We start from the raw sequence: 25,390 nt of genomic DNA on the forward strand, positions 1-25,390 counted from the left end.
CAGATGGTCCGCCACCGTGGCTGCTGTTTGCGGAGGGATCTCCCCTGCTCCCCGTGTGTGTCGGGGAAGACTCATCGTGTTTTCATATTTTCTCCAAGGGGTGGTTGGCAATAGGGGTCATTTTCCCCTGTGCCTGGTGCAGATTGAGCAATAGGAAGATGCCGTGGCATCCAGGTATGAAGTGAGCCCCTGCATTTGCTGGGAGACCAGGAAGTGGCCATTGAAGTCCCTTGTTAATATGCTGGGGATGGAAGAAAAAAATAATCTTGGAATTGGTCAGATAACTCAGTTTCTGTCGCTTTAGGGGCTCTTGCTTTTCCTTTACATGAATTTGGCTAATCACTCTTATCAGTATGCTTTAGCCTGGCTCTTTTGAAATAAATCATACTGAATTGTATAATTTTTATAGAAGTTGAGGAGTTAGGTTCTTTGTAAGACTGGTTTCTGTATCATAAGTAATTCTCTTAACCCTGGTTTCAGGCCCAATTGAGATTGGATGGTAATTGATTTTAACAAATGTCTACATTTTGTTATAACTTCGGGGGTGGAGTAGGCATGAGCTATATAAAACCTTCCAGAAATTTTGTAGTAACTAGTGCTGTTGCAATTCCCATGGCTAAAATATTAGAGGATAAAACAAGAGACATGAGAAATGTGGCCTTGGTGACTTTTGCATCTCTTGTCAAGTCAGAGTGTAATTTCTTGACTTCCACATGCTTGCTTGCCTTGGGAAAATCTTGAGAGGTTGCTGAGATACTAGCACTGATCCTTAATGCCTCCTAAGAGAGCTTTGGGATCAGGAGGCACTCTGACAGGTGGTCACACTGTTGTAAATGAGGTGGGGCAGTGACCTCGGGTTCCAGTGTTGTGTTGGCTCTAATATAAAGGGTTCCTAGAAGTAGAGGAGGAAGAGGGGCCAGCCAGAGGCAGGAGACAGGAACAGATCTCAGTTGTGGGTGTGTTGGCATATGCAGAAAACATTTGTATAAGCCCAAGGTGGTTGTTACATGGTGTGGAATTCATGTTTCATGTGGCTTGTTGTGGGGGACCTTACTGATAGGTGTGCTTAGTATCCTACTAACACAAGTGTGATGGGTGGAATTGGGAAACTGTCTCTTCATGTAAGTGATAAGGAAAAGTGCCTCCTTTAAATGCTGCCATAGTCAGTGACCATCAAGAGCCCTCAGAGTCTTTTGACAGGAGTAAACTCCATATAGAGTCAGAGCAGAGAATAGGTTGCTGGCAGAGATGGTGGTACTATAATTCTGCAGCTTCTTGTGTGACCTCAGCTCAGGTGAGAGTGAGGTGGCTCCAACAAGGCACTGCCGACCTGCAGCTGCTCCGCTCCGCCTTGCCCAATTACGAACTACACTTAGGGATAGTTAGTTGACACATATTTAAGATGCTCATGGAAAAAAAAACGGGGACAGTGTTGAAGAGCCAGCACTAAAATTAAACCTCTTCTGAGAGAAGCGACAGAATTGTGTCATGTAATGCTTACCTTTATGTGTGTGCAATTAGAGTTAACAAACTTAGTTTCTGTTTGAAAAAGTCAATGTCAGGCAGCTGACCTAATATCCACAAATATCTGAAAATGAGGGAAGCAACAAGATAACATTTATTGACCATCTTCTTGAGAAAAAGAGGAAAGTTGTTTCTCTGCTCCAAATTCTAGTCTCTGGAGTATTTGAATTTCTATAGCAGCAGGCTCTGAGTTGATAATTTTGGCCAACTCAGTAACAGAGTAAATCCTCCACACTCCTTTTCAAAAAGCAACTCAGTTTTTCACAACAGTTGAAGCCTTACTCTTCTCGTGGCCTGTGGCAGCCCAGGGTGTTGAAACATCTCTCTGAAATGCAGTGTGCTTATTTGTCCCAGCTTTAATCTTGCTTCAGTATGGTTGAAATTGAGAGCTATCTACCTCCTACACAGAAAATAGAGTCAATGCATCCAAACAGTCTCCTCAGCAAGTGATTAGGTTCCCATTTGTGTCCAACATTCATTTCACCGAAGTTGAGACTTTGTCTTCCTGTCCAGAGTGCAGGCTTCACTAGCATGGTTTGATTCTCATCCCTCTCTAGAGCAGAAGCATTAGGTGCACTTTCTAAGTCCTGCTAAAATTGATTGAATCTTAGAATCCTTCTTGGACCTATGACTGAGGAGCTACATTTGAGTCCCCTTTTACCAAAAAACCCTCATGATTGCTGTACACCCGTGGAATATCTCTAATGCAGAATTCCGTAGACCTGTGAGGAACACAGATGTAGTCTGGGGTATGAGCAAAGGTCCGCTGAAATGGTGGAGCGGGTACCACATCCTTGTGACAAGTTGGATAACTAGCACAAGGCAGGCCTCGCACAGGGTGGCGAGCATCCCTGTAATCCGAGCATGGAGAAGCCAGAGAAGGCTCCGCGGGGAAGAGGGCCTTGAACTCGCCTTGGATGGTTGTGACAATGTCTCCCTGTGGCCAGCCTCTCCAGCAGGAAGCCTCAGGAACTAAGGGTAGGTGGCATCTGCAGAGAGACATACACAAGGAGGAGAATTTTCCTACCTAGGAATTTGAAGGTTCAGATGCTGTTTAGCTTTGGCTGGGGTGCAAGTTCCTCATCGGCAAAGTGGGATGGGAACCCCGATGTTTGTGCCCCATAAAGCTCCTTCCGTATTTAGGCTTCAGATTCCGGAAGGGGCAACAGAGGCTAGTGTGAATTGTTCTACAAGTTTTTTCTTCTAATGCAAGGTGGATTGTGTAAACTTTGTAAACAACATTCTGCAGGGATAGACAGTTTGCATGACTTTGTGCAGCATTTCACAGCACCTTCTGCTTCCCACCCGCAGCCCTGTAAGGGAGGTGGGGTGAGCGGCCTGTCCCCCTCTCTGCAAGTGGCAAAGCTGATGGTGTGGTGACAGCAGGTGCTGTTTAGTGATTGTCTCCTGTGGCCAGAAGAGGGCAAGATGACTTACCGGAGGTGATGCCCCAAAGTTATTAAGTGACATTACTTCCAACTCTGAATGGCACTGCACTGCTCTCCAGGGTGGTGAGGCGGCTTCTGAAGAGGCCTGAGAGGGCAGCATTCTTAAGCTGGTAAGAAAAGATGTGGGGCCTCATTTCTCCCACACGCGTTTATAGAAGAGTACAGGTTGGGTTGCATATACCTGTGATCTGTCAGGTTGATAATAGCAGATGGCCCTTCCCGGAAACATCCGAAGGTCTCTGTCAGTGATGGAGTCCTGGGCCAGACCATACCGTAGCATGGCAACTGTCTGTGGACATGGAACTTCTCATGAATCTTGTGTTCCAGCTTCTTTTTCTGCTTCAAGGTGTGACACCTTTGGTGTTAAAACGCCATTGATCCTGCAGAAGAGAGGCCTCTTATAAATTACAAAATGGAAGTGTTGGTTCTGATTCTCCCCAGTATATTAGAAGAGATGAAATGTAAACACGTGGACTCTGCCTGATCACGCCAGGTGCCCAGACTTGGCGACATTCCTGCCTTTGCACTTTATTTGTGACTGGGGTGTGTGGGGAGAGCAGTGGAGCTCTTCGTGACGTTGGGAAACAGGCAGTAACAGCATCACTTGTGAAGCAGGTGTGAGTCTTTATTGTGACTCTTCCTCAGAGGAGGGTGGGCTTTACCTTCCGTTCTCACGCAGGCCTCCAGGTGTTCCTCAGAGGTGGCTTTTACCATGGCCCGAGTGTGCTGTCCTGGCTGGAGGTCACGGGGGCCTGGAGGACTGTCCAAGAGCAGCCTGTGGCAAGGGACTTTTGTCCTGACACAGATGTAAAAAGGTTCCTGGGCTCAAGATGCGGCCATGGGTGGCAGGACACACACCTCAGGGTGCCAGGCTCAGGGTTAAGGTGAAGGAGTGGAGCTGTGCCCACCTGTGGTTCAGTCTTGGGATCTGTGTGTGCACCTTCTCAGTTGAAGCTCCAGTGTAACCAGAAGCGGGCCCCACTCCCACCTTAAAGGGGACTGCAGGCCGGTGGGCAGGTCTCCTGCCCACTCCACTCCACCCCTGTGCATCACCTCCCGTAGGCTGGCGTCTTTATCTCTGTCTGTAGGTAGAAGTCAGGCTTTCTCTTCTTCCTGGTGATGGGCTGTTCTGAGTCCACCCGGTCTCTTTGGGGTGCCCTAGTTGGTTGTCAGAGAGGATGACCGTGTGCGGGTCAGCGGGTCCTTGCACGTGCCCAGGCTCAGGACCCCCTTCTGGTTCTGCTCCTTTTCATTCTTAGGACACATGTGTAGAGCTGAGCAAGTATTGATACAGGGATTCCATGCACTGCAGAGTGTTCCCTGCATGAGGAGAACCTCCAGTGTCCTACACGCTGTGTTTAAAAATACTCTCTGAGTGAATCCCAGGTCTTGGTAAGCAGTGCACGTACATCTCCGTTACTGACTGTTCATGAGAAATGTGGTAAAACTAGGAACACTGGCCCCGGTGAATAAATACTGCCGGCAGGTGCCCCCATGCAGCTGCAGATGCCCGGACCCTGTCCTTGAGAACTGGAGCAACCTGGTGGGACAGGGGCGGCCTTATAGGGCTACAGCTCTCAGGTCCAAATAGAACAGCCCTCCACACACCTTATTCAAAGTTGGTTCACACTTCTTGAGATACTGAAATGCCATTCCAGAATACTTCATCATTTGAGTTTTCAGAATGAAAAGTTTTACAGCCCAGTACAGGAAGTCAGTGTTTGGTTTGCCTCTGACCTCAGGGGAACGAAGAGTCCGGAGGGATGGCTGGCTGGCAAATCCTTGAACAGTTTTCCCTGTCAGCAGTAGGATGGAAAGGGGGCACTGGTCAGGCTCTGTGAAGGGCCTGTTGTACTGTTTTCAAGTGTTCATGAAGTGCTCTTGTACCCCTGGGGTTAGGTTTGCTCTGTGTGGCTTAGAAGGGGAAGGCAGGAGTCCTGGAGGGAGACCCTGCTGCTTGTGGGGGAGCCCTTGGTTTTCATCAGAGCTGACAAGACAGTGCAGGACCACCTTGCCAGTGCATGTGCAGACAGGCCGGGGCCCTCCATCAGACCACCAGACTCCTGACCCTGAGTTCCCTGGGGGTTCTGGAATTGTGTATGGAGCCTACTAAAAAGGAGAAGGATCTTGTGAGGTGATGCATCACCATCAGGCAGATGGGGTTTAAGCCTTCACATGCTCCGGGGACTAACAAAGTTTCTGGTATCCATTCGTTGGAGACTGCTGTTTACTGAGCACTTACTGTGTGCGGTGTGCCATGCTGTGCATCCTGGTTGGTTCTCTGAACTACTCCTCGAGGTAGATGCTCCATCTCCATTTTAGGGGAGCACAGAGACTTAGTGATCTGTCCAGTATCACAGAGGAGGCCTAAACCCAGTGCTGGTGGGCTAAACAGCCACAGTCTCCCGCCTCCCACATCAGCAGTGCCCAGCAGGAAAGCTGGGCTCCAGTGCATCGCATGAGGTTTAACTTCACAAACACATGTGTTTCTAAATGTTAAGTTGTGCATTTCCATTTCCTTCCCAGTTCCTTCCCTCCTTATAATCTTCTGTCCTAGTTTCTTTGCATGCCAGGATCCATTTTTTATGATCAGAAACATTCAGCAACTTCCACGTAATGACAGGTGTACTTTGAGTAGCTTTTTTTCATAGAAAATTCAAGGACAGAAGCTATTCCTAATCTAGTCATGCTTTGGAATGAAGTTATATCTTGTCATCAAAACAGCATCTACTTAAATCTGCAAGCTGGCCTTTCTTGTATGTGTGTGACATCTAGGATTGGGCCCTCTGTGCCACCCCCGTTGGGTGCCCCTTGTAGTCTCTACTGCTCTCCCTTTTCCAGAAACCTTTCCTGCTTTAATCCAAAACACTCTCCCTCAGGCACCGTACATAAAGTTTTAAAACCCTACATTCCTGCTGATAACGACAGGTCTTGTTGATTGCGTTTCCCATGGGATTGCAGGCTCCTTGGTAGTGGAGTGGGTGGGTGAGTGGGTGCTCAGATGCTTGTTCATTTTCCTGTGAAAAGGCGGTCTTGGGAACTGGCTGTCAGTACTCACCGAGCAGGCTCTGGGGCCAGCACTCCTCGTGCATTCAGACTCACTGATCCCATACAGCAACCTGGGAGGCGGGAGGCAGGTACCAGTGCAGAAATGGAGTCTCAGCAGACACACAGCTAGAAGGGATTGCCCTGGGATTGGAACCCATTCCAGTCCTCACCCACCTGCTCCTGGCTTCCATGTCACCCTGGTGCCAGGCCAGGAGGGAAGCTTTACCTAAAATGCTTTGTGCTGAGGAAAAGGTGTGAGGCAGTTTTCCTTTTTGTCTCTCGGCTACATTTTTCACCCCTGACAGAAACAAAAACTCTTAGTCCCTGCCTGTATGTGGCCCCTGGCGTGCTGTTCAGATGCCACCCGGGGGCTCTGGAGCCTTTTTTGGTCATGGGACACACCAGACCCTTCCTGGACTCCCTCTCCCCTGGGTTTCATCCATCAGGGCTAGAAAGTGGGGGATGCCTTTTTGTCCAAGCCAGATGCATCCTGTGCTCGGTCAGCCTCATGGCTGCTGTGGAGACCCTAGTCACTTGACCACTTTGTGCCTAGACAGATTTTGTAGGTGGCTGGATGTGGGTGGCCTTGACTCATGGGGTGCTCTGTGGTGCAGACATGAGCCGTCAGGTGGGTCTCTGATGGAGGACTCAGGTGTATGTGGCCGTGGCTCACACCAGGAGCCCACCTGCAGGCGCTGGGGGTGTGGCTGTCCTCCCATCTTCAGCTCTGTCCCCTCCCCACACCCCTGGTCACACTTGGCACTCTGGACAGCTGCCTGACTCACCAAGCTGGCCATAGCTCCTCCTGCCCACACTGGACTCTGGGCTCTTATCCCCTTAATGACTATTTTGATATGTCCTACCCCTCAATTCCATCAGCTCTCTTGACCCTTGTTGCCATGAGGCCCCTGGCCTAGCTTGGGCTGGAGTATGGGGTGGTGGCCACGTCCTCTTTCCCCTGGGTGACCCCTCAGGTAGCTAACTGCCCTCCTCCTCTTACGGCCAGCCCTCCTAGAAGCCACTTTCGGTAGACAGTTACCAACTTTATTCACCCAGTGGGTGCCTCTTGGATTTGTGCAGGGCAAGCAGTTGGTAAGCTGACTTAATGTCTGTGGGGGCTCACCCTGATGTATGGGCATGTGAGCCAGGAACAGTTTCCGTCTTCCCTTTCTTCCCGTTGTTCCGCATTGCTTCCTTCAAGTGCCCTGCAGAGCACCTGTCTTCTGCTTCCTTTACTAGTTCTGTTGGCCCGTCTCCCCCATGAGGGAAGATAGCTCTGTCCTATTGACTGCACCTTAAAGGCAAAGGGGCTCATCAGCTCACGGCACTCCATGACCCAGAGATGAGAGCCTGGCTTTGTTCCGTCTCCCTGTCCTGCCTTTTGCAGTGCTGTCCTCACACAGTGGGGTCTTCCCCCTCCCCTGCTCCCACCCAAGTCCCTGTAGCTTCAGGACTCACCTTTGTTGACCACTGTCCAGGGGAAGAATGGGAAGGTGGCTGTTCCCCAGAAGCCCCTGCAGACATTTCCGGGTGCCTTCTCTGGGCTTTGATGGTATTGACTGGCTGTTTGGATTGGCTCATCCCTAAATCTGGGTGTGGTGTCAGCTCCACCCGGACAGGCCCAGAACAGAGGGGATGTCCCCAGGCCACATCAGGGTCCTGTCTGTGGGAGGAGGGGGAAGTGGGGCGTGGAGCAAGCTGACAGTGTCCCCTGCCTGCATGCTGGCTTAACTGTCTCTTCCATGTGAGAGTGCCATCAAATGGTTGGGCGTGGTGCTGGGCCTCAGAGACTTGGGTCCAGATGACAAAATGGGCGTTATTGAAATGTCAGGTCTAGAGCAACTGGGAGTATGGATGGTGCAAGGTCACAACACAGGGTTCTGAGTACCCACTCCTTCTGGCTGAACCCACAGACTCTGATGTGCCTGCAGTCACACTTGGGCACCTTGCTGCTGCTGTCTTGTGTTGGCACAGGTGCGGTTGCAGCTGGCTCCCCTATCCTGGACTGAGGAGCCCTTGGGGGTGCGGGGGAACCTGCCTTGGTGCCGCTCATTGTCCCTTGCCTGTTGCCTCTCCTGGCACCGGTGACAGCCTGAACCCTGCTAGGCAGGAGCAGGCCATATGGCCCAGGGGGCCCAGAACCATCAGCGCCCGTGACTCAGACAAGAGCTGAGGCCTCTGAGCTTCTGTCCTCTGGACTCAGGGACAGGGAGTGTTGTTTGGGTCTGGTTGTGCTGCCTGTTCCCTCTTGTCTGTCCTCTCCCTGGGGTGACCTGGAGAACCGGCAGCAGGTACCTGCATTCCAGGCCTGCTTCTTCCACTGTGATTAACTGAGAGTGGTAGGCCTGGCCATGCCTCCTCCGTTCCTTCCTCCTCTCCCTAGGGGCTCTCAGCTTGCGTCCAAAGTGGGCCACATGTTAAGTTTTGGGTGCGGTGGGGGTGGGGGGAGGTCTGTGAGTGGGTGTTTCACTTTCACTTCTATTTTAAAGGAGCCTCTCAGCATGTGAAGTTCTCACTTTGTAGGTTGGTGGACAGGCCAGTGCTGCCGAGGAGTGCAGGAGCCTCCCCTCTCACCCGGGCAGAGGCAGCACGCTACCCCTGTCGTTGGAGCTGGTCCTGCCTCTGCCTGAGCCCTTGCACTCATCTCCTCACTGAGTCAGATGCTGTTTGGGACTGAAATTGGGCTGGGAGAACCAAGAGGGACACAGGAGGTTCTGTGCTTTGTCCTCAACACTGTGTGTGTGCACACGTGCAAGTATGTCCTGTGGACAGACTTGTTCCTGGTGGTGGGAAATGCAGCAGCTCCTGAGTTGACCCCTTGAAAGCTAGGCCATTGAAGGAGAAGGGATTCACTCACTTGCTTCCTGTTTAAAAACTACTGGGAGTCTCTCTAGCTTGGCCTGCGGGGAAGTGAAGGGGGCTTGTGAGAAGATGGCAGTGCCCACAGGAAGCCAGAGAGGAGCTTGCAGAAGAAGCAGGGTCTGCTGTGCTGACAGAAACAACAGTAGGTGCCCCCAGGCTGCTGCAGCCCTCCTGTGTGGCAGGGGCAGGGGATTGGGGCCGCCTTGGGTTGCTGGGGAACCTGCCTGTCAGCCCTGCTGGAGTCAGGGGAGCGGGCACCTGTTTGTTGCCCTGGAGATGAGGTTCTTGTGATAGGAGTACAGTGGGTGGGGTTTCTATCCAGTCAGTAGTAGCTCCTCCAAATTGGGAAACAGGAAGTGGTGTCATCCGCTTTGTAAGATGCACTGACCGTGGGTGCCACACTGTGCCTGTGCTCGTCGCTCTGGGCTGTCCTTCTGGGTCGTAGCGCTGTCTTCAGTGCTCACCGTGGGGTTGGCTCTGGGTGCGCCTCCATGGGAAAAACAAGGCTCGAGGCCTGACGCTGAGCGGGGCCTGTTGTCCCCCAGCCCCCTTGCGCCTTGCTGCGTCGGCCTTTCTGTTCTCCCCAAACACTCTGCTCACAGCACCTCCTTTGCCTGCGGGTTTGGCCTTGCCTGGCACTGGTCGGTCCTTCAAGGCTCTCCAAGCTGCCTTCAGGGCTGTGGCTTCCAGTGGAACCTGGGCCCTCTCTCCAGCTGACTGCCCTCAAGCAGTCTGGTCCAAAGCAGAGGCACCTTCTTTCCTCCTGCCCTCTGCAAGCTGTGCTGTTAGTTGGTGCTGCCACACTCAGTGGGCCACCTCAGAGCCACCCTGGGGTCCCCTCCTGTGTTGGCTCCCTTCCCGCAAACAGGATCTCCAGGGAGGTCAAGTGCAGCCATTCACCATCTGTCTCCTGCCTTCTGCTTTCCTCTCTGCACTGGCCCCCTAACGCAGACTGGATGTTTCATGCCCTCTGTGTGGCCATGTAGCTGACTGGATAAAGTCTGAGTTCTTTAGGTGGCATATTATAGGGAAGACAGTCTTTTTCTAGGTGGAAAACTTGGATTTTGTTGGGCAGAGCTGAGTTGGGAATTCTGTGCTGCTCACCATTGAGCCGCAGATGAAGTTAGGTCTGCAGCCTTGGTTTTCTCTGGGAGATGTACATGTGCAACTTAGGAAAGCTGTTGAGGATGGATGTGGCCCTGGGCCTGGTGTCCTGGGTGCTGAGGTGCCTCAGCTAACAGTTCAGGGGCTTCCTGGTGAATGGGCAGCCCATCTTGCTCCCTGTCATTGCTTGGCCTCTTACCTCCCTCCTGTCCATGCCCATTGTATGATAAGCGGAGACTGGCCAATCATGGGGCTGCATCTTCCTGTCCAGTGATTGGTTCAGAGATGGACCTGTGACCCAGTCAGAGCATGGGAATGTTTTAACACTTTGCTGGGACAGCTGGGGGAGATTTGAATGAGAGAGCGTATAAGCTGCTGGCTGCTGGGGTCTGTTGCCTGGGGACAGCCTGCCCAGGAGTGAGACCAGCCCAGAGGGGTGGGAAGGACTAAGTTGCCATGGCCCTGCTGGCCATGGTGGCACTGCTCTGAACTTCTCAGCGAGGTGAGCCAGGGGCTGCTCTTCCTGAGGAAGCCCATTTGAGCTGGCTTTTCTGTTCCTTGCAACCATGATCGTTTAGACAGAATCAGCCAAGCACATTGTACCCTGGCCTCCGGCTCAGGCACCCACTCTCCCCTGCTGCTCAGCAGGCAGCTCCTGACCTGCATGCCCCCCCTTCCTCCCTGCCTCTCTGGTTCCCAGCCCAGGGTGCTTTCCCCAGCAAGGCCAGTGCCTGCTGTTCCAGGGTCACCTGTCTTCTGGCTGTTCCTGGAATCGTGGCTTCTCTTTCCCACAGCACCTTTAACCTATATGACATGCCTGTGTCATCTGCTGTGGCCCCCCAGTTCTTTTCTTGCTGGTGCACAGTGGGAGGCCTGTCCATCAGCATAGTGAGACGCTATAGAGTCACCACTTGTCTTCTCTGTGCTGTACTGCCTTCCCCATGCCCCTCCCACACACATTATGTTTACTAATCATAACGCCCCTTATTCCCCTTATCCCTCCCTTCCTACCCACCCTCCCCAGTCCCTTTCCCTTTGGTAACTGTTAGTCCATTCTTGGGTTCTGTGGGTCTGCTGTTTTGTTCCTTTAATTTTTGCTTTGTTCTTATACTCCACAGATGAGTGAAATCATTTGGTACTTATCCTTCTCTGCTTGGCTTATTTCACTGAGCATTTCTGTCAGGGCCAGCAACCAGTTTACGAACAGATGTGGGTCTATCTCTGATTTCAAGCTGCAGATGAACACAAGCAAAACCTAACCTGGGAGGACCGTGGTGGGTTTGGGGTAAGAACTCAAGTGTATTGGGGTCTGGACAGAGCAGCTGCTCTGCTCATGAATATTGGAACAGCTGGTTTCCTGGAGGACCCCCCTTCCTATAATAGCTGCCTGGCCCTCCCAGATCTCGGCACTTTGGGGTTGTCCTGTGTGTGTGGGTTCTCTGGAGCCATATTGGTGTGGTTAGCATTAGGTACCGAGCCTGTTCCATGAGTGTCGTTCAGTTCTGGGAGTCTGGGGACTCCAGAGGCTGGCAACAGAGCCCAGCAGAGTGTGGGGGGAGCTGTAGGTGTCCCAGTGCTTGGTGAACCTGTGAGGCCTCCCCCCAGGAGTGTGAGTGCCTCCTCCCTCCTCGGGCTAGGCCACAGGACTCCCCCTAGCAGGGGTGCTGCACTCCGAAGCCCAGCTGTGTTGTGGGAGCAGAGCTTCAGGCCTTCTCAGTTGCTTTTGCCTGGGTTGCTTCTGGGCAAATCACTCGGTGTCTCCAAGCTTCAGTCTCTCTGTTGGTGATGTGGGGCTCCTGGGGGGCCTGGTGTGTCTGGTGCCTGCTACAGTGCCTGAAAGGGTTTCTCGCCACAACCCCCAGAACGATTCAGGAGACACAGGCCCACGCAAGAGGTTTTATTATCTGAAAGAGAAAATGGCTGCCCCCAGAGAAAGGGAGCAGCAGCTCATGGGTGAGGAAGCGCATTTTTAAGGAGTAGGGGTAGGGTGTGTTCTGTGTTGGTGATTGTATCTTAAGGGGTGGGTGACCATCTGGCCGGTGGTGATTGGATCTTCAGGGGTGGGGGTCTTGGCGTGCCAGAATTTCCCTTCAGTGCCCTTACTCTGTTTGATCACTGAAATGATCAGGTGGGGTATCTGGTACTATCTGTGTTACGGGTGAGGCCAGGATTAAGGGAGGGTGTCCTTGCCCGAGGCCCTGATCCTTGAGGGACCGGAAAGGGGATTTTTATCCTGTCAGTGGGTAACTGCCCTGCAGGTAGAGTTCAGCCTGGAGGCGCTGGGTCTCAGTCTAGTGACGGGCCCTACTTAACACATCAGCTGCTCGATGGCTTTTGGGGTAGTCTTCCATAGGGGTTCTCTCTCCTTAGGGACGTCATCTTTGGGCTGTAACAGACACAGGAGGGCCACCCCATGAACTCAGTGTGTCCTCACTCTGCACTGAGTGTCATCGCATTTTATAGGAGAGCTGAGGCTTAGCGAGGCTGACTAACTGGTTACGTGGTCACCCCACAGCTGACCTCAGAGCCTTCGCTCTCACCACGAGGCAACCCTGCACTCACTGCAGAGAGGAGGGGAGTGGTGGGGAGGCCCCGCCGTGCTCCTCCCTTCCTCCTGGAGCGCTGCGTACAGATGGACACAGTCTCTGTGCTGTCCTGTAGGATAGCCATGAGCCGCGTGTGGATAGCACGCACTACCATGTGACTGGTCAGACCAAGTTTTGACTTCTAGGTTTATATTTAATTTGAATGCCCCTCTGAGTTGGACAGCACACTGCCTCAGGTAATTTGTGCTTTGGGAAGAGCTCAGGCTGTGCTTTTCCCACATGGGAAGTGGGGCAGGAGGCTTTGCGTAGGCTGGCATGGGGATGCAGAATGGGGCTCCTGTTCCCTCCCAGCCCAACAGCCTTGGTTTCTCTGGGGTCTTTGGAGCCTCTGAGCCATGTCAGCTCCATTCCTGAGGTCTTGGCTTGTGGAACAGAAAGCCATCCTCTTGTTTCTTAGGTATAGGTTGATGAATATGGGTGACAACCAACTAGAAATCCTCTGAGCCCTCACTCCCCCAAGTAAAAAAGACAGACGGATGGACAGACAGGAAGAGGAAAGGAAAGTGTTTAATGTGCAAGGGGTTTGGAGTTAGACCTGGTTCAGGCCTCTACAGCTCTGTCTCCTGAGATCTTTGTCCTTACACAAATCACATCAAATTTTTGCTGTCAAGCTGTCAAATTTTCTGTCCTCTATAAAGTGAGGACAAGCTCTACCCTACCAAAGGGCAAATAATGCCTGAAGGGAAATTGTTGGGTAAGGGGTAGGCACTGAACATTTATAAGCCCCCTCCCTACTTTTCTAGGGGTGAGGGTGAGGACAGTTACTCCCTTGGATGAGTTTGTAGACATTTCACTTCAGTTTTCACAGATGCTGTTCTGAGAGATAGTCTTCCCTTTAGTGTGAGCGATGAACAGTTTCCAGACAGCATTGCATAATTTTACACATTTCTAAAAGCTCCCTGGGGTGGGGGGGCGGGCGGTGAGGAGGACAGGAAGAAATGGGTTGTAGAACTGAAATCCCAGACTTGTGGAAGGAAAGGCACAATTCTTTGGAAGAGGTGCTTGAGTTGGAATGCCCAACCAGGTTTAAAACCTGACCAAATGTTTCCGAATCCCTCTGTACTGTGGTTCCAGGTTAGGGTGATAAAAATGTAAACTTGCATGTGCAAAATCGCCTTCAGGAAGCAGCATCCTTTCTCTATGTATGGAGAATGTGCTCAGAACTAGTAATGGCAAGATCTCAGAGACATTGCCAGACAGGGAAAGGTTAATATGTGTAATGAGAAAATACATCTTCTACTCAAACATGTGGGAAGAATGGTGTTGGCAGGTAATCAGGACTAGGCATTTAGCTCCCTGTTGCTATTTGATGTCTCCTGGTCCATCTCCCACACTCCCCGCCTCAGTCCACACGGTTCTGCTGGAAGGACCCAGGAGCTACTTCATTCCTCACCCTTTTATAAAATATTCATGTAGCAAGAGGCATACCATGTTTGTGTCCTTCTATCTAGTCATTTTAATCTTAGATATTAATTTACAGATGCACAATGACTTTTTTTGGTATCATTAATATGCAGTCACATGAGCAACATTGTGGTTACTAGAATCCCCCAATTATCAAGCCCCCACCACATAACCCATTGCAGTCACTGTCCATCAGCATAGTGAGACGCTATAGAGTCACCACTTGTCTTCTCTGTGCTGTACTGCCTTCCCCATGCCCCTCCCACACACATTATGTTTACTAATCATAACGCCCCTTATTCCCCTTATCCCTCCCTTCCCACCCACCCTCCCCAGTCCCTTTCCCTTTGGTAACTGTTAGTCCATTCTTGGGTTCTGTGGGTCTGCTGTTGTTTTGTTCCTTTAATTTTTGCTTTGTTCTTATACTCCACAGATGAGTGAAATCATTTGGTACTTATCCTTCTCTGCTTGGCTTATTTCACTGAGCATAATATCCTCCAGCTCCATCCATGTTGCAAATGGTAGGATTTGTTTTCTTCTTGTGGCTGAATAATATCCCATTGTGTATATGTACCACCTCTTCTTTATCCATTCACCTACTTATGGACACTTAGGTTGCTTCCATCTTGGCTGTTGTAAATAGTGCTGCGATAAACATAGGGGTGCATATGTTTTTTCGAAACTGGGATCCTGCATTCTTAGGGTAAATTCCTAGGAGTGGAATTCCTGGGTCAAATGGTATTTCTATTTTTAGTTATTTGAGGAACCTCCATACTGCTTTCCACAATGGTTGAACTAGTTTACATTCCCACCAGCAGTGTAGGAGGGTTCCCCTTTCTCCACATCCTCGCCAACATTTGTGGTTGTTTGTCTTTTGGGTATTGGCCATCCTAACTGGTGTGAGGTGATATCTCACTGTGGTTTTAATTTACATTTCTCTGATGATTAGCGATGTGGACCCTCTTTTCATGTGCCTGTTGGCCATCTAAATTTCTTCTTTGGAGAAGTGTCTGTTTAGCTCCTCTGCCCATTTTTTAATTGGATTATTTGCTTTTTGTTTGTTGACTTGCATGAGTTCTTTATATATTTTGGATGTCAACCCTTTATCGGATCTGTCATTTATGAATATATTCTCCCATACTGTAGGATGCCTTTTTGTTCTGCTGATGGTGTCCTTTGCTGTACAGAAGCTTTTTAGTTTGATATAGTTCCACTTGTTCATTTTTGCTTTTGTTTCCCTTGCCTCGGGAGATATGTTCATAAAGAAGTTGCTCATGCTTATATTCAAGAGAGTTTTGCCTATGTTTTCTTCAAAGAGTTTTATCATGACTTACATTCAGGTCTTGATCCATTTTGAGTTTACTTTTGTGTATGGGGTTAGGCAATGATCCAGTTTCACTCTCTTACATGTAGCTGTCCAGTTTTGCCAACACCAGCTGTTGAAGAGGCTGTGATTTCCCCATTGTATATCCATGGCTCCTTTATCATATATTAATTGACCATGTATTCTTGGGTTAATATCTGGACTCTCTATTCTGTTCCAGTGGTCTGTGGGTCTGTTCTTGTGCCAGTACCAAATTGTCTTGATTACTGTGGCTTTGTAGTAGAGCTTGAAGTTGGGAAGCAAGATTCCCCCCGCTTTATTCTTCCTTCTCAGGATTGCTTTGGCTGTTCAGGGTCTTTTGTGGTTCCATATGAATTTTAGAACTATTTGTTGCAGTTCGTTAAAGAATGCTGTCGGTATTTTGATAGAGATTGCATTGAATCTGTAGATTGCTTTAGGCAGGATGACCGTTTTAACAATATTCTTCCTATCCAAGAGCATGGGACAGATGCACAATGATTTTTAATAACAGTGTTAATGGCTATGTTAATGTAATAATCATTGTTAATGTCATTAATCAAACAGCATGAGAGAAGCACAGTGAGTCCACAGAGTCTCATAGCACAGAGCTGGGAAGAACAATCCTGAAGGCTCTGTGGAAAAGTGGACAGGCCTCGCCATGATGAATAAAATAAGCATTTGGTCCGCCAAGCACAGGGGAAGGCACAAAAACTCGAACTCTGTGTAAAATGGGAAGTGCTTGTGTGGGGGCAGTAGGAACAGTGTTTGTTTTCCCTCTGCTTCATTGTCTTTTCAATTAAATAGTTTAAAAAAAAAAGTGAGAAAATAAAAGTAGACTGCTGTAACCTGAAGAGCCCTTGAGAACTATTGAGAGCAATCAACTGTGAGCTACTGGCGGGGCCTCTGCACTGTAACCAGTGGAGAGCAGAGGATTAACTCCACTTATGTGTTTCTGGGGGGCTCGGAGCAGGGGTGCGCAGCACTTTGCCAGCCAGGCCCATCAGCCACGTTCCTCGTGCTCTGAGAGCACTGGGTGCCATCCACCAGGACGGCGGGGACGCACGGGGACTCCTGGCCTTTCCTCTCCTCTGTCAGTGGAGCCGTCCGTGTCTGTGACTCTCAGCCCCCGAGTCACCTCGCTCCCTGCTTTTCTCCACCTTACTCTGCCCAGTCCATCCATAATCCTAGTGGCTCCCCCACCAAAAGTGTATATTCTCTACTCATCTTCTTTCCTCCATCTCTAGCATATGCTTGGCCATCTCCCTCCTGGCAAACTTCACTCTTGCCCCTTCCAAACCAATGCCAATCACACCAGTCTGGCCAACTAAGATCCCACGCCCTTAGAGTAGACACCCCGCTCCTCACTGGCGTGGTCTTCAGGCGCTCTGTGACTTGCTCCCTTCTTCCCTTTCACATCTCAGTCTGTGCTTCTCTGTCCTTTGTCCATGGCTGTGTGGGCCATCAGAGTCTAGAGGCCTCTCCTGGCCACCCACAGCGAAGAGCCTTGTCCCCTCCCTACCGGCACAGGCCTCCAGACACTGCCCGGGAACCTGGGGGTGGGCCTGGAGGGGAGACTGCGAGCATTCCAGTGCTTCAGTGTAACTTCAAGACCGTCTGAAGCAAAGGGGAATCATTAAATGCTGACCTTGTGTTGACTTTCCAAAATTGATTTGTATAAAAAGGAGCACTGTGTCCATGAACATACCTTTTATATATTAGGTTGGATTTTTTGCTTGACTTTGACAAAAAGAGGAATTGTTTGCATGTGGGGATAATAAAACCTAGAGCCATTTTTTGCTAAACATTCAATAATTGGCAAGAGTTGGCGTCTCTAAAGAATCCAGGTTCTTCCCTCTTTTCATTTATGTCTGAAGTTGAAATACAATAATGCAGATAGATTTTAGTTGCATTCACACTTCATTTCAAGTACTTTGAAATAATGAGGGGCTCTGATTTACTCTATGTGATGTGCCAGTAAATGTCTGACAACAGGCTTTTTGGAAGAATGTTTGCATGTACACACCCACATAAGTTTACAAATTTTACTGATAAAAAGGATGGGTGGTACAATTTACAAATAACAATGAAATACATGATACTTTATTGTCAATTCAATGTAACCAGTTGTTTCTCATAGACAACTTTCCTTGATTTTTGTTGAACTTTTGTCTCTATAAGTCAGCTTACCAGCATAGTTCCCATATGAATGTCGATTGATATTTTTTGTTTACGTTTACTGAGTCAGGTGATGTCTTTGCTGAATCAGGTAATAGTTTTCAAATACTGGGAGAATAGTGCTTCAGTTGTTTGTGCCGTTCCTAAAGTAGTGGTTCCAGGCATGACACCCTTTTAAGTTTAATCTGCATTGTTGTTTTATTCATCACTTTCTTAAATCTAGACCCCAGGGGTTGGCAAACTAGGTCTGTAAAGGGCCAGATAGTAAATACGTCAGTCATACAGTCATTGTCACAACTCTCCTTTTGTTTATAAAAGCACAGAAGCAGCCGTAGACAATATAAGAAGGAATGAGTGTTGTGTAGCTATGTTCCAATAAAACTTTATTTACATGGTTAATTTTATGTTATGTGAATTTCACTTCAATAAGAAATATATAAAACACACAAAAAAAGAACCCTTTATTTACAAAAACAGGCAACGAACAGGGTATGGCCTGGAAATTTGCAGACTCTTGGTCAAAGGTCCACCAAGCTGACGATAAATCAAGCCCTGATTTGTAGTGTTTCCTCATTTCCACGGCAGAAATACTTCCACCTGGGCTGATTTCAAGCCACTAACATGATGTCACCAGATTTGGAGTTGGGAAGAGATAGACCCCTTAGTATCTCAGCTTTCACCATTACAGATGCAATAGTCAGTAATAAACTCAAAAGCCTAGATAATAGTAACTGCAGGAAGATAAGTGGGCAGTGATGAGTTTGGAGTATTTCATCACCTTGTTTTCAATATAATTTATTATAAATTTATATGATTGCATTTTTTTAAATGGCTGTTTTTATAGCTGGCTCCCAAGATCCCTGAAAGTTCCACCACGGGCTCTCCTGGTCTGGTGTGAGCTGGCTTTTGCTCACTCCCAGGTAGACTCCCTACCCCTCACTGCTGCAGGGCGCAGCAGCTCCAGAGAGACAGACGTAGTGGTGGGTGTGCAGATGGAGACCTGGACTGCAGGCCACAGGCCCCTTGTCCTTGGTGGCAGCAGAGCCATTGCGGCTCGCTGCCTGGACAGCTCTCTTGGTTCAAATGTCGCGCAGACCATGCTCAGAGCCCGTCAAGGAGGCTGGATGAGCCAGTGCCTTGAAGGTGGGGGCCGACCCTCTGCTCCAGGTCTTTGGCTGCCCCAGTTCTCTCTGGATCTCTGGGGCTGAGGGAACTACCTCTCCTGGGCCAGGGGTCAGGAGGAAGCTTGCCTCTGGCACGCGCACCGTTTGCTGTCTCCCTAGCCTTCAGTCACACTGTCCTGTGGCTCATGTGGTGCCACCTTCTCCGACAGCAAGCCCGGCTGCTCCCCGCCTTCCTCCTGAGCGTGGGCCGGGTGCAGCTTTCCCTGTGTGCAGATGGCTACTGCTGCAGAGCAAGGGGGCAGTGTGAGGTCCAGGTGGGTCAGGCCCCCATGGCCACAGCCTCCTGACGTCCGAGGCTCTGTTCCTGCTTGGGGGGTGCAGGCGCCCAGCCCCGTGGAGACTTGAGCAGACTGCATGACGCGTTCTCCTCTCTGGCCAGAAGTCACTGTCGATGGCTTGTGCCACCCTGGTCTCCACTCCCTAAAAAACGGAGAGAAGGAAACCCATGCCTTGCAGGCCGGGCTTTGCGGGGTCCAGAACCTCGGCTGTCTCTCCCTGCCATCCGCTGGGCCGGCATCACTGCTTTCCTGAGCCAGCTCGGAGAGGGAAGGTCTAGCCTGGCATGCACACTTGTGCCGTTACCATTAGGTGAAGACGCTCGCACTTTTGGGGACCCAGACTAAGAGCCGTCACATGGTCAACCTTGTTGGGGGTGGGGAAACGGCAGCCCCCAGAGGCCAACCTACTGCCGGTGACCAGGTCAGGGCGAGGCAGACCCACAGGTTCGCGCTGTCGAGCTGCCGAGCTGCCTAGTAGGGTGGAGATCCAGCACCCATCCGTCTGCAGGAAGGTGGAAGTGAGGCAGTGTGTGTGTGTAGGGCAGGTGAAGGCGGAAGGGGGAAAGCTGGCCTGATTGACGGATTTGCCAGGGTCACTGAGGGCTCAGTGCAGCCTTCAGCTGCTCCTTTCTGAGGGGCTCCCATTTGCAGGCCGAGCCATTTAGCTCCTTCTCTCCCTGCTCAGTGGACTCTGGCTTCTGGGCGTCTTCCACCTGCCCCAGTCCTCACGCCGGAACCTCCCCAGCCGCCATTCACCAGAGTCGTCCACCTTCTCTCCGTTAGCGTTGAGTGGCACCAGCATGGAGACTCCACACTGGCCTTGGCAGCTTGGGAGTGCCACCGCCTGCAGGGTGTCCCTGTGCCCGTCTGTGGGAGGGGACATGGGACAGCCTGGCCCACCCTGCCTGCCCTGCAGTAGCTCAGGTGGGCAGTAGCTGTCATGGGCTGCAGAGGCCAGTGGGGTTTCCTGCATCTCCTCACTGTGGATGCAGGCTCCTGCATCTCTTGTCTGTCTTACACCCATTTCTTCTTTTTATTCACCTGGCCATTGGGCCCTTCAGCCCATGTGTCAGTCTGAGGACCGCAGGGCCTTGTTTAAGTCTCTCTGACACTGGTATCCCAAACTCTGTGTGGGCTATGTCACCTGGGGCAGGAATTTCATTGCTGAGGCTCGGCTTCCAGATATATAAGATGCCCCACCCCCGTGCAGCTCTTGGACTCCGTGGGACAGTGTCCTTACCATGGTGGCACTGGGTGTGGTCCACCGTAAACATGGTAGCAGAGGTGTGACGTGTGCCAAGAGGCCTAGCCGTGATTCCCTCCCTGTCCTTGTAGCCAGGGCGACTGTATGTTTTCTCATCCAGACCAGGACACTGTTAGAGTGAACAGAGCACCATTAAACCTCTCCCTGGACAACAGGTTTAAGTGTGTATTCTGGCAAATCAGGTGTAGGGTCGCCTTCCACACCCATGTGTCTGTCTGAAAGCTGGTGTCCCCTCTGCAGAACAAATGGACTTGAGCAGCTCGGGGTCCCCCCAGAGCCTCGGGGCCCTCTGCAGCCTGCACACCCACGTGTGGCCCACATGTTTGGGTTTTCCTTTGCCCTGTCCTCTGCCTGAAGTGTTGTGTGGTCTTTCTTTTTGTTCTCACTGATTTGTTGGGACACAAGCAATAAATACATCTTCTCCTCTAAAAATTTTAAAGTCTGAGTTACAGCTGAGGTTCTTTTGGCCTTGTTGCTGATGCAGTTTCTTCTGTCACTCTGGAGAGAAGCCCTGTCGAGTCTGGAGTACATCTCCTGTGTGTGTAGACATACCCCCCAGAACACTGTATGTGGTTGTTAAGTAAATTCTGGCACACAAGCCTGTCATTTGCAGCCAGCTCATTTCCCTCAGCGTGCCTGGATACTTGGTCCTTGTTCCATATGAGTCTAATGCATTCCCTGTTTCATGGTCATGAAGCTGGTTTCCAGAATTTTGCTACTAGAATGATGCTTTTTGAACATTTGTTTGCATGTTGCCACTGGATCTCTGCTCGAGTAGGCCTGTTGGACAGCGCAAGTGTGGAGTGGTGGTTTTAACAGCGGCAGGTATGGAGCGCAGCTTCCTTCCCTGCAGTGGGCAGGTGGCCGCCTCCATAGCTCGGCTCAGAGCTGGGGCTCCACAGATGAGCATTGGGCCAAGGCAGCGTTGCCCTCCAGCCTCAGGACTGTCAGCAGTGCCTACCCTTCCCTGCCACTCTGTTCCTCAGAAACCAAGCTTAGGTGTGCAAAGGCAGGTGCAGGTGAAGCTGGCCTTGGCTCCAGGAGGTCTGCTGGGCTGAGCCCGAAGGTGTGTCTGTCCCTGACTAAGCAGCAGCCTACCGGGGCCTCCCCTTCACCCACCAGGAGGCTGCTGAAGTCTGTTGCCCTGGATCTTCTGGGGCTCCCACCAGATGTCACGGAGCACTCAGAAATGCCCATGGGCACTCAGGATCATAACTGGTTAGCGGTTGTCTTGAGAAGAGATGGTTGTGACGATATTCCCATTGCATGGAACGGGACCCTTGCTGGCCAGCACTTGACCATGTGCCGGAAAGATTATCTCACACAGTCCTGTAGGATAGCTTGCCATCCTCAGAGACACAGAAGCAGCCAGGGAGGCAACTTGCTCATGACCTTACAACAGCAGGTTCTGGGTTCCAAGACCAGTCCCCCGTTCCTTTGGCTGCTTTGGTGTTTGCACATACGGTGCCTGTGGGCCTGAGTGTGATGACATGGTGACAGTGTAGAAGGGAGCAGAGGAATGCTGGGCAGGCAAGAGGCAGCCTTGAGGGCGGGCAGCCCAGGCAGTGACCTCCTGGGACCTGTGGGGCTTCTCCTGCCAGGGCCCCAGAGCTGTTTCTGAATTGAGCCTGCGAAGGTTGCTGGTGGGGTTGGAGACCAGGTGGGTAGGAGGGGGTGACAATTAGGTATGCTGCTGCCCTGGGCCCTGATGGGAAGGGAGAAGCCATGATGTCAGCCTTGGGACCCATCTGGTCAAGACTGAGGAAGGATATGGTTGGGGACGGCATCTGGTGGTGTGTGTGTTGGGTGTGAGGGAGACTGTGTGTCCGTCTGCCTCAGATACCCAGGGTCTCTGTGAGGAGGGTGTGTCCCTTTCAGTCACATTCCAGTGTCTCTGAATCAGGCCGCATCTCCCAGTTGGCACCATCTGTCTGTGTTAGTAGCTGAAGATACCCAGCTGCGTCCCAGCTGGTGGAATGTGGTGGCCCACAGTCGGTGCTCAGAATCTTACAAAGTGAGCAGGCACAGGGCTGCACTCCATGGGACAGTGCTGTCACGGCTCCCTGCAATCACCTGCAGACCCTTGCTCTGGTCCATGCCTCTCCTCAGGCGGGCCTTGCCCCTGCCGGCTTCATCAGCTGCCCCACCCTCCCTCCTGTCAATGACATCTCTGTGCCCTGCACCCAACAGCCCTGCTTCTGGGTCCTCCCTGCCTCAGTGTCCCCCTTTGCCTCACACCTGCCCTCCTGCGCCTTCCCTGCAGATTGATCTCTCTGCCTTAGCTGTGAGTTCAGCTATTTAAACTTGCAGCTTGTGCATGGCCACTCCCTGCTCAGAGCATGGCCTGGGATCCATTATGTGGCCCCTCCCTGTTGCCACCTCCTGCTCTCATCTGTGTTCCCTGCACGCTCTCTGCTGCTCTGTGCCCCTGGCCCTTTGCTCCTGCTGCGTCCTCACCTTCCTAATCTGACCTGCAGACCTCTGCATACTCTTCACGCCTCCTTGGAGACCCCCTTCACTCTGCTCCATGCCCCTCTTTAGAAACTGCAGAACGCCCTGAACGTCCCGTGGTCTTGCCTGCCTGAGCCATTGGAAGCTCCCTAATCAGGGGTACCTGCCCAGCCAGGCCAGGAGGGCCTTCAAGGCCACGGCTGCTTTATCTGTACGTTTCTGTAAGAGGCAGCCTAGCATGTGGTGAAGAGCCTGTGCTTGGGAGCCAGGCTGCCTGGGCCCCAAACCAGCTGTGTGACCTCAGGCAGATTAGTTGACCTCTCTGCCTCACCTTCCTCCCTGTGAAAGGGAGCCGAGAGAGCATGCAGTGTGGGGGTGATCATAGTAGAGCTCTGTGCAAGGAATTTCTAATGAATCCAGCAGTGCCTAATTGGCCTGACTGAGCCGTGAAGAAGCCCGCTCTTCCTAGTGCATCTCCCAACGAAGCGCCTCCAACTAGCAGGGCTGCCAGCTTCACCGGGAGTAACAGGCTGGGGAGGAGAGCCCTGGGACCTCCCTGCACTTGCTGGGCCACGGTTAGGGAGCAAGGCAGCAAGCCTGGGGAGCTGATGTGGGCATAGAGGGAAGGGCCAAGACTTCCCGACAGGGCCTCTGAGGGAGTCTGGTGAAGTATGTGTCTCAGATTCTTGGTCAGACCCTCCGATGCAGGGGCTGCCTTTGGGTATTGTTGACGGGTTAGAGGGGCCCAGCTGGGGGAGCTGTTTGGCATAACCAAAGGGGCAAGGCCAGGCTCCCCCTGCCCTACAGTGTTCAGCAGGCCACCTGCCTGGAGTTCTGGGTTAACAGGGATTCTGAGGCCAGATCCAGGTTCAAGATCAGGGATCCCAGTTAGTGATCGTTATTTGATGTCGGGTGGGGATGACGGTGGTATCTGCTGTCCCTTCACTCAGCCTGGTGGAAACTCAGGACAATGCCAAGAAGGCAGCAGAAGCGGAGCCAGAGTGCCTGTGGCCTGGGCAGTGAGACTTGTGTGTAGGGCCCTGGGCCCCAGGCTTAGCGCGTACTGTCTCCAGCCATCAGAGCACCTGTGGCCCCGAGGATGCTCCCTGGGCCCAGAGGAAGGGGGCAGGAAGCCATGTCAGCAACGTGTGGAGGGGCTTGTGGCTCAGATGGGCAGCAGGGACTTCGGCCAAGGGAATCAGAGGAGTTCAGGATGCTCCTTGGGGGTGATGGGAACTGCAGCCCAACTCGCAGCCCCATCCCCCACCTACTGCAGGCCTCCTGGGGCGCCCCAGCTTCCACAGAAACAAAACTGCTCCCAAACCTGTGTCACAAGCCATGGCACCTCTGCCTGGCTCACCCTCCTCACCTCCCAGACCCATGGTGTCTGACCTGCATTCTTCTGCATGAGTGTTGTGCTGGTGCAGGCCCCTCTCAGCGCCATCCCCATAACCCTGCTAGGGCGCTCACCTGTCTCCAGCACAAGGCTGGAACTGTGAGCCAGGGCTTGAGGACTCTCCCACCCCACCCCGCCCCCAGTGCAGAATCTGACCATAAAGGGTGCTGAACGTGGATGAGATGAACTACTGCTACCCCCACCTGAAGTCCTGGAGAAACAGGGAGTGAGATAGTCCCCTGGTGAGGAACTTGGCAGAGCAGAAATACAGCAGCATCTGAAGGGATCTTCTCTGCCCCCGCCCCCAGACTTCATGTGGGGTTCAGGGTCAGAAAAAAGTAGGGAAGCGTGGTCTGCTCTTCCCCTAGCTGCTGGTCCCACACATCTGCCTCCTGCAGGGCAGGAAGCACCTCACATCATATTTATTATCTTTTTGTGATACTCATGGCATCTAGTTTTGTTTTGTTTTTTTGATCTAAAGCAGTGGTTTTTTTAAATAAGGTATCATTGATATACACTCTTATGAAGGTTTCACATGAAAAACAATGTGGTTACTACATTCACTCATATTGAGTCCCCCCAATACCCCATTGCAGTCATTGTCCCTCAGTGTAGTAAGATGCCACAGAGTCACTACTTGCCTTCTCTGTGCTACACTGTCTTCCCCGTGACCCTACACACACCATGTGTACCAATCTTGATACCCCTCAATACACTTCTCCTTTCCCCCCCACCTGCCCTTCCCCACCTCTATCCTTTGGTAACTGTTAGTCCCTTCTTGGAGTCTGTGAGTCTGCTGCTGTTTTGTTCCTTCAGTTTTGCTTCGTTGTTATACTCCACAAATGAGGAAAATCATTTCGTATTTGTCTTTCTCTGCCTAACTTATTTCACTGAGCATAATACCCTCTAGCTCCATCCATGTTGTTGCAAATGGTAGGATTTGTTTCTTTCTTATGGCTGAATAGTACTCCATTGTGTATATGTACCACATCTTCTTTATCCATTCATCTATTGATGGACACTTAGGTTGCTTCCATTTCTTGGCTATTGTAAATAGTGCTGTGATAAACTTTGGGGTTTATAAGTCTTTTTGAATCTGAGAAGTTGTTTTCTTTGGGTAAATTCCTAGGAATGGAATTCCCGGATCAAATGGTATTTCTATTTTGAGTTTTTTGAGGAACCTCCAAATTGCTTTCCTCAATGGTTGAACTAATTTACATTCCCACCAGCAGTGTAGGAGGGTTCCCCTTTCTCCACAACCTCGCCAACATTTGTTGTTCCTTGTCTTTTGGATGCTGGCC

General features: G+C 51.2%; 1 protein-coding gene across 2 annotated transcripts in view; it reads left to right on the top strand.

Annotated features, from left to right (window-relative positions):
• MED26 (mediator complex subunit 26) overlaps window positions 1-25,390 on the top strand; it is a 52,080-nt gene that overhangs the window by 1,200 nt on the left and 25,490 nt on the right. The gene's annotated exons all lie outside the window — the stretch shown is intronic.

The sequence above is a fragment of the Manis pentadactyla genome, chromosome 12 (genome assembly GCF_030020395.1).
Source record: "Manis pentadactyla isolate mManPen7 chromosome 12, mManPen7.hap1, whole genome shotgun sequence".
In the NCBI taxonomy this organism is placed as follows: Eukaryota; Metazoa; Chordata; class Mammalia; order Pholidota; family Manidae; genus Manis; species Manis pentadactyla.